Genomic DNA, 10,109 nt, shown 5'->3' with positions numbered 1-10,109 from the left:
CTGTTATGCCTATAAACTACAACAAGTACTGAACCATCAAGATATCCCAGTGGTACAATAATGACACCTTTATTCTAAGAGTAATAGCATCTGTGCAATTGGACTTAAAGCCCACTCAACAGGAGGAAATTCATTCGGCTACTGTAAATCCAGCCAAAAACTCATGACCGGAGATGCCAAAGACCTGAGAGGAGGACTATCTACTGTCATCTTCCTAAACTGGTCACCTTCTATCTGCGTTCCATGCCCTAACCTTTACTCTCACAGATGTAGCTCTCACCTCTATCAGAGGAGCTTCTATTTGCAACAGATGGAGGCTACTGCAGAGATGCACAGTCAGCTAAACTGAAGAGGATAAAAGGGTGTGGGATGCCCAACCCCAACTGATCCATCTACAATATTAATCCCTATACCTAAGACTAAGTGGGGAATCATGGATGAGGGCATAGACAGATTGCAAGAGTCAGAAGACCAGGATGTCTGCTATGAGCTAGCGTCTTCAATATTTGACAGGGCAGCTGAACCCATGAACTCTCAACAATGTGGTTGCCTGAACAAGACCAACATGATGACACCACCAATTGACACGCTAACATGTACAGGGGAAATTCCATGTGGTACTACCCTTAGATGAAGAGCTACATGTGGCTAGTGCCTCCTGAGAGTGGGAGAGCCAGTCCAATACCAAGTGATCAGCACAGGACATACGTACATATGAATAAAGCTAAATGGGACCAGAATGGCAAATATTCTTGTGGGCCAGGACATATTTATGTATATATATATACGAATAACCATCATAATTTTTATTCACAAGTTCTTTTTTTTTTTCTTGATACAGGGTTTCTCTTTATAACCCAGGCTGTCCTGGAACTCACTCTGTAGACCAGGCTGGCCTTGAACTCAGAAATCCCCCTGCCTCTGCCTCCCAAGTGCTGGGATTAAAGGCATGTGCCACCACCACCCAGCACAAGATCTTTACAATGAAGTGCTTGCAAGGAGTAAAGGACAGGAGGCACTGTGCCAGTAAGGAAGGCAAGTCATCCATGCACATAGTTGTTCTGTGTGTCTCCTCGGTGAGTAATGAGAACTAGAGCTGGGTTAGTGTTAGCTCAAGACAATTCAGAATCTCACTAGTTCTATGGCTCCAAGAACTCAGACTCCCATGAAAGTCAAATGACAGACAAAGGCCAGGATTTCTATGGCCTCCAGAAGCACCCCACTGAATGATGGCATTCCTTATTTGTGACAGGGTTTAAAATTCATGGAACCTGCCACCCTGTAGCCCTGAAGGCACATAGGCAAAGCCTTTCTCAACCAATTGGGATTCCCATTGTTCCCTGGGAAGATGAGGGCACCTTGGAGTGTAAAAACTGAACAAATAACTGCATGGATATAGACCTAAGCTAGTGATGGGGGGATTCTAGTCATACCGCATGCTGTATGAACAGAGGCCAACTGTCAAGGTGCAGAGCGGACCCAGGATGCCAGCGGCTCAGATGCTGTGTTGAGCAGGAGCAGCACTGTTTCCAATCCAGTCAGAATGATTCTGCCTTTTTTTTTCTTGTTTTGTTTTGTTTTGTTTTTTTGTTTTTCGAGACAGGGTTTCTCTGTGTAGCCCTGGCTGTCCTGGAACTCACTCTGCAGACCAGGCTAGCCTTGAACTCAGAAATCCGCCTGCCTCTGCCTCCCAATTGCTGGGATTAGAGGCATGCGCCACCACCGCCCGGCTGTGATTCTGCCTTTCTAAAGTAAAATCTGGTGGCGAGCTCACTGCTTGAGAGCATGGCTTTTTCACCTACAAAATGGTGACCTATAGGTGATTGTGACACTGTATTTTGAAAATAGTGTCTCTGCAGAACTTACTATGCAAGTAAGTGCAGATGAACTACATTGAGTTTTCTAACTCCAATACTGATGGCCTATGAGAAGACATAACCTGAAGAAGACGAAGTGGAGAAGAAAATTGTCTGTGGATGGGGGCAGAAAATGGACTGATATATCTCTGACTCAAGAAATGAAAGGATTCCCAGTTACCAGCAAATGAGGAAAGTGTCCTAACAAAGGATCCTCCTCAGTAAGGGCCTCTAGAGGCAGACAGCCTTGCCATAACTTGACCTTGAACTTCTGATGTCTAGCATTTCAAACAAAAAATTACTTCGTGTTTGAACCAAGCATTCTGGGTACTTCTGAAATGCGGTGTTGGAAAGGTAGAACAGTAATGGAGCCTACTCATGGGCTGGTTGACAGGGTTAAGTGGGGTTATATGGGTGCTTAATATGTTAGTATCACCCCTTTCCACTTCCTAAGGACTGGAAGAAATGAATGTAGGATTTTCATAACCCTGCTGTCACCTCAGAACTGAAGGCAGGCCACTGAGCTTGGCCAATCTGGCTTACGATGCATAAAACAACTGTCCTTCAGAGATTTACAAATGGAACTGGGGGTCCCTCCCTGACAGATATGGGGGTGTTTGCCCCTTCTCTGAGGGCCCAGCCACATGCACTGTGCTCTGGAAAGCAAGCCACAGAAGCCTGTCTCCACTGCTGCTGCATGTCAGGAACAGCCCCCAAGGAGCATCTATCTCCCAAGGCCACACAAATCTCCCAGAGACTCAGGCTGGAGTCTCATGACAGGGGTGATATCTTAGTTGTGTTCTTGATATGAAAAGACCCAGCCACAACACTGACAACATGATAGGCATGAATTCCTGCACTGAATAAGGAGATGGTGAACGTGCATGTATTCACTACTCTCTGCTTTCTGACTGTGGATATGACATCACAAAGTTACTGCTACCTTGATTCCTCACCATGGTGAATGGTGCCCATGAGCTGCAAGCCAGAATGAACCTCTTTTCCATTAAAATGCTTTCCCCCAAGGATTTTATCACATAAATAGTCAAAGAAAATTAAAGACAAAAGCTACAAAGGAAAAAAATAAACAAAAACAACTAAGATTGTTAATCTGAGGGCAATCCCAGCACTTAGGCACAGGACACCTGTAGTTGCCCCAAACTGAGTCCATGTAAATTTTTCCATGTTCTATTTAGAACAAGCAAATTTGAGAAGGCAATGGCAGGAGTTACATACCCTTAAAAAGAGTTTCCATATGCTGGTGATATTTCTACATCAGCCATGTAGAGGTGAGCCTAATATTTCCTTAGGTGCTCTTAGAAAGCAATTAGCTTTAATTACAAGAAGTTGACAGGCACAAAATAAATGTGTTTACAGTTTCTGTGTGTCCAAATAAAAAAAGATGCTACGTCACTCAGGGGTATGTACGTAGGGTGGTGCAAGGAACGTCACTGCCTCTGAAGAAGATGGGACTGGACAGCTCAGAATGCCCAAAAGACAGGCTCGTATGACTCAGGGAGGGCAGTCAAGAGAAGCTGTACCCACAGGAAGTGAGCACAGCCATCTCCTCTGGGAGCACTCAGATCCATTCTCACTGTGTGATCACTACTTTTCTATTTCAGGCCCAACAGTAGACGGGTGTGTGGTTATAATTCAGTAACTAGCTGTTAACATGATGCCTAGAAAATTAATCTTATATTTATTCAGATTTTTAGCTCCAAGTATCAGGAACTCAATTCAGTAAAACTGCACTTTAAAAAAAATGGTATCAGCCTTGGGATTTTTAAAGGGGCTGATAAATCAGATGTAAAAAGGTCACAGATGCAGCTGTTCTGAAAGATACCAGGAAAAAGCTTTGAGGCCACCAGCAACCTCCCTGCATGTGTGTCTTCTCCCTCGCTGCTGCCAGCTCCTGTCTATCACCAGAAACAAAGTCCCACAGCCCATGGCATGCAAAGTTCTCCTCAGTTTTACAGCAGTAAGAAGCCACACTCAACACATCAAGACAGCTGTCTTGATGAAGGTACCAAAGGCAAGGCCCACAGTTCTGCTGAAGCCTCATAATCAGAATCAGGAACCACAGTGGGATGGGCTGGTCCCCCAAACAGACAACAAGTTCTTTAAAAAACAATTAGGTGGCGTCTAGGCTGTTTCCAGTTTCTGGCTATTACGAATGAAGCTGCTATGAACATAGCTGAGCAAGTGTCTTTGTGGGATGCTGGAGCATCTTTTGGGTGTATGTTCAGGAGTGGTATAGCTGGGTCTTTTTTTTTTTTAAGCTGGGTCTTGAGGTAGAACTTTTCCCAGTTTTCTGAAAAACCACCAGATTGATTTCTAAGGTGGTTGTACAAGTTTGCACTCCCACCAGCAATGAGGAAATGTTCCCCTTGTTCCATGCCTCACCATCATGTGTTATCTCTTGAGTTTTTGATCTTAGCCTTTCTGATGGGTGTAAGGCTTTGGACATGTTCAAGGCTATTAGGCATTCCAGTTCCCTACAGCCTCACCTCAGAAGACCACAGTACTCCAAGGATGGAGCAAAATCCACCTCTCCGATGATCGTGTATAACAGCATGCACATCTTTTTATTGCTGTTATTGATTGGATTTAAAATACAAACACACACACACACAGAGACAGATGAGTGGATGGACAGATGGACAAATACACACGCACGCATGCATGCACACACGCACAATATAAACCAACATGAAAGAATCCTCTCTTCTTAATTTGCTCTGACCTTTTGTTCACAGGGTGTTCACTGAGTAAAATTCCTTTTTCTAACTCGAAGGATGATGCAATTGTAAATATTTGACTTATAAGTATCTTAGCCAGTATGCCCGTCCCCAGAATCTTAACCAAATAATAAGCAAAGAGAAAAACAGATAAACTTCAAAGGGCAACAGTGGTTCTTGCTAAGTGTATGGCTGAACAGTCTGCTTGATTGAGAAATGATGCCTTTGTGAATATAGTAACTTGGGATGGTTTTGCTTGATTAAATATGAACGAAATATATGGTATTTGCCAACAGGTCTCTATCTCTCTCTAGGGTGTGTGTATGTGTGTGTGTGTGTGTGTGTGTGTGTACATGTGTGTTGGACATGTGCAGGTGTGTGTATGCATGTGCTCGTGGTGGAGGCCAACCTTGGCTGTCACTCCTCAGAAGCCCCTACCTCACATTTTGAGACAGGATCTCTCACTAGGATCTAAGACTAGGCTAGGAGGGCTGGCCAGGAATCTGCTTGTTTCTGCCTCCACAGTCCTACGATTTACAAGTGTGCTCCATGACACACTTGGTATGTAAGTGCCACAGACCAGCTTGGTATGTAAGTGCCACAGACCACGCTCAAGTCTTACCTACAGGGTAAGCTTCATTGATGGAGCTGTCCCCTACCACAAGATTTTAGCAACTCTGCACACCCCAGCCATTAGGAAGCTGAATTCTCACAAAGCTTCCACACTGGCCTGCCATTGGCAATGGTAGGATCAAACAAGCTTGGGACGAAGACCATCCCTGCTGTGGAGAGTAGATACCCTGCTTCCCTACTACCATTGACTGGAATGAACAAGGATTACAGGAGGAAGCTGTTGTGTTCCACAGAGTCATCTTCCCCTGGTTACTGAGAATCTCCTCATGTAAACAGAAATAACCTCTTGTTCCTTGTCATTCCAAAAGAGCCGCCTATAATCTCCTCTGTAGGTCATCTAATTCCAGCAATCACCCATGTTTAGATTTTTTTTTCTTTCAAAATACATTAGTATAATAGGGTTTGAGCTGGGGTAAACTCAAACCTCTGAGTATTTTCCTTCCATGCAAAGTGAATAGCCTGGTACTCTCCTCCAGGACTTCTGTCTCCTAGCATTTCCTTGTATTTTCCTTGGCTACCAAGCGAGACACACACCTCTAGTGGCAAATTTCCACAGTAACTCCCTATTGATGCTCCTATTTTAAGCTTTTACTTTCTTCCCTTGCTCCATCTCCACCCCACCTCCCCATCCTGGAAGTGTTGAGGAAGCTTAGCCTGCCAAGAGGAATTCTGTATTACCATATCTATTATGATTCTAACTGGGCATGCCCAGAAATGTTCCTGTCCCTGTTTTAGCCTTTGAAACACATGTTTCAAGATCTTGAGTTCAGCATGCCTAAAAATGCATCCATATCAGCCCTCCTTCCTTCTTGAATAACTTTAAATGTTTGGGAATGTGTCTCTTAACCGAGCATGCTCAGGAATATGTCTGCCCCTAAAGTACTTTCCTGAGTGAACACAAATAAAATTTGAATAAAATCCATGAGCTTCCTTTGTTTCAGGAGTGCAGTGGTTTGAGGATGACTTCCACAATCTCCTTACCTGACACAGGTGACAAATTCTTCTGTTTTCTTCTGACTCTGTTTGCTTGGGCTTTGAACTCAAGATTAAAACCATTTGCATCTTTAGAGTCTGGAATGATCATCATATGGGTCTCTACTGAAACAGCAGAGGCAGTGGGATGCAGTGCAGGCCAGGCCCCCAAACACCCACATGCTAAGTATCTAAAGCTAGAAAGCTGCAAGAGCTACCACAGGCTGCCTCAGCTAATGCAATGATTTTCAAGTCTCAAAACTGGCTGACACCCAACCTTGGCTCGGTTCAATGCAAGGCTAATTTGTGTTGAATCAAAAGACAAAACAGAACAAAACAAAAAACTGTTCCTTTGATACAATACCAAATTAGAATCAGCGTGTCTGCTCAAGAAGGAAAACCGGAAATTCTTTCCCTTCCTACAGCACCGGGAGAATGGTGAGATCCAATCATTTCTAGATCAGGAGGAAGAAGCTCCAGGCCTTGTGGGTGATGAGATTGTCTCCATGGCAACAGATGGGGTCTACACAGGACACCCTGTTATCCTTGCACAAGATAGATTCTAGCAACACAAGTTTAGAGGGATTTGGGGGGTAAAATTGAGGTTCCCCGCTCAGTTGACTTCCTCTAACATCTCCTCACATCCCTGGCTTCTATCTTTTTCCCACTAATGACATAAATCTAACACAGAGACTTGGGAAGTTTCTCATTACCACAACTCACAGAGCTGCAGAACCCTCCCCATGCCTGCCCTGTGGCTTCTAGGGTAAACAATTTTTTTAAGACTGAGTCCTGAATGTGTTTGTGCCCTGAAGCAAAACTGTGTTCTTGTAGAAACTTAAGACCTCACATTCTGTGATCACCCTTCCTGGAACATCAATCAAAATCCATGTCTGCCTCATCTCACCAAGACTTGACCTCAGCCAGTACTTAAACCTAGGAGACAGGATATGGATTTGGGCAACCATGATAGAGCTGATATCACAGGAGTCACATTTTTTTAAAACGTCTGCTCTTCCATCTATAAAAATATCATCACCACTCACTTAAACAGGTAAGCAGCCAATTCAAAATTTTATCTTAATGACCTGATTTTAGAGACTTCCGGTCTGGGCCCCAAGCATAGAGCAGATCCCAGGTGGCAGCTCTGCACCCAATCTCACAAAACCCAGAGGAAAAGGGCTTCCCAGGAGCTTTAACTCAGGCAGTATCTCAGGTAAAAATGAATCACTCGTGATGTCTCCTGTTAGAAGTTCTAATCCAGATGCTGGCCTCCGAACTTATACTACTCAGACCTTTGAAGGGCCACTGACAAGAACATCAAACAGCTAGAGACTGACATCACTAATCTGAAGAAATCCCTTGTTTCACTGTCTGAAGAGACCTCCAAAAATCGCAAAGATCCTTATTGGACTTGATTTACTCTATTACAATAGAAAAGGCTGTGTACAGCCCTTAAATAAGAATGCTGCCTTTACATATACAAGACAGGGATGGTTAAAGAGAGCATGAAAAAGGTCAGAGAAGGCCCTGAGAAAAGTCAGACAGAGAAAGAGAAAGATGAGTGCTGGCACAAGAATTGATTTTCAACCTCTCCATGGTTGTCAACCCTACTTCCTCCCATCTTGGGAACATTAATTGGGTTATTTTTCCTTATTTCTTCTGGTCCCTGGGCCTTAAATAGGCTGACTAACTTTGAGAAACAACAGATAAATAATTTGGTAGCAAAACCTATTCAGATACATTATCATAATTTAGCTATGGAGGATCACGAGACTCAAGATGAGGTTGTTACTCTATCCAGGGTGTTCCCAAAACCCATCTCAACCCAACCTAAAAGAGGGGACATCTGCCCCTAGACTAAGCAGAAAGAGGCCACCCGGAACCCCCTCTGACTGGCGATCTGAATTCTTGCTTAGGCTGCGAGGCTAAGCACTGCAAGGGAATATAAATAAAAGTTAAAAATATCTCTCTGGGTTCTCTGAGGGACAAGCCTGACTGCATAGGGGTTGATGTCAAAAGTATCCCCTCTCCAGGAAAAAGGCATCGGGATGGGTATGGCCCTCATGCCTCACTGAACAACAACAGGGGGACCAGAGCCATTACAAGGTCCCCTTCAATTACTGGAGGTCAGGCTTCTATCCCCGCCTTCACAAGATTAGAATTGCCACAGCCCTTCTATACTTAGAGAAGGAAGGAGATGTCAGGGGCAGCCCTGCATATACACTGAAGGCCTAAAATCAGCTATAGACCTAAAATCTGCAATAGGCCTGTCATACATGTATACTAACACCAAGTCTTGGGTCTCTGTGGAAAAACATTGAAACAGATGGCTATAAGCTATTGTAAGCAGGCAGCTTTTGTGGAAATTTACCAGCCTGAGTAGTCATAGACCTTGTAAATAGGTAGCCTTGGCAGATAATACCAACTTAGATAAGGACAAGTAAATCATAGGCAGAGTCATAGCGACCTGTCCCCTGAACCTTCACCAAGCCGATACCCTGTTCTGAAGATATCTGTATTCCCTCTGAACACCCACGCTTCAATGTAATCCCCTTCCCCATGTCCTGCCTTTTTGTGTTTGTAACCCTTGTGTGAATGAGTAAAAATTACGATTTGAAAAAAAAAATTGTTAAAAAAAAAAAAGAAAAAAGAAGAAGGGGAAAAAAGCCCTGATTTTAGCAGTCTCTCTAGTAATTATAATAACTTTATTATTTGAGATCCAGTTTTTTTTTTTAAAGAGAGATAATTTTAGCACTTGGAACAGAATTGAGGGCATGGGAGATGGTCTGTTAACACATTTGCCTTACAAGCAAGAGGACCTGATGCTGTAAATTGTTAATCTGATCTAAACTCCACACCTGCAGCAGTGTATGCTTCCCACTACGGTGTCCTCTGGCAGCTTCACGGGCTTCTCATCACCCAACAGAGTGGTCTGGATTCACAAATGAAAGACACACATGAAGACTTCTATTTTAATATGCCTTGAACAGCACAATGGTTGGGCACTTCCAAACCTCCCCACTGCTAATAAACTCTCCCCTTTGATATTTCTGAATTAAGACTTACTAAGTCCGTATTTTATCTTTGCTGCCCTGTATCCTGCTCGACAGCCCTTCTGGGGCTGCTTTTCCATCTGCACCTACATTTCTTCTCTCTCACACCCTCCTGCACCTTTCTGACATAAGTCTGTCTCTTATGAGATTGTCATGGTGGAATCTCCGCTTTCTCCTCCCTTAGTCCCTTCCCAGGAATTGTAAAAGTCCTGCCTCTATCTCCCTGCCCAGCCATTGGCTGCTGGTATCTTTATTGACCAGTCACAAACCAACTGGGGACAGGCTTCCTTTAGTCCTACATGCAGGACATTGCAAACAGGTTTTGAGGTAACATAATTAGCATGAAAATACAAGCTGCCACAAGAACCTGAGCATGAATCCTAAGTGGAAGGCACTTGTGGTCCCAGCACTGGGGAATGAGAGACAGGTAGATTCCTGGGGATCACTGGTCAGACTACCTAGTGTACTGGCAACCAACAAGCCAGTGAGAGGCCCTGTCTTAAAAAAGGTGGACATAGCATGAGTAATGTACCAGATGTTCTACCCTGCCCTGCCATATATACAAGTACACATGCATGAACACATACACACAAGAGTGCATGTCTACACACACACACATACACACACCTCTACACATATACTTATATGCACATGAACAGAGAATCAAACATAGAGAACAAGATATACAGGTGGCAGAAAATCAGAGAAACAAAATGAAATACACAACTAGAAACAGTGACACAAAAAGACAGACATACTATCCTGGGACAGAGGAACAAAGGAAAGGTTTCTAGAGCCCATAGTCCAGAGCCACCTGGTGGGAGTGGGGACCATGGTGGGTCTCACAATTACAC

Source organism: Grammomys surdaster, unplaced genomic scaffold (genome assembly GCF_004785775.1).
Source record: "Grammomys surdaster isolate TR1022 unplaced genomic scaffold, NIH_TR_1.0 189, whole genome shotgun sequence".
Classification (NCBI taxonomy): domain Eukaryota; kingdom Metazoa; phylum Chordata; class Mammalia; order Rodentia; family Muridae; genus Grammomys; species Grammomys surdaster.
The sequence above is the reverse complement of the archived record's forward strand: the minus strand, read 5'-3'. Positions refer to the sequence as shown.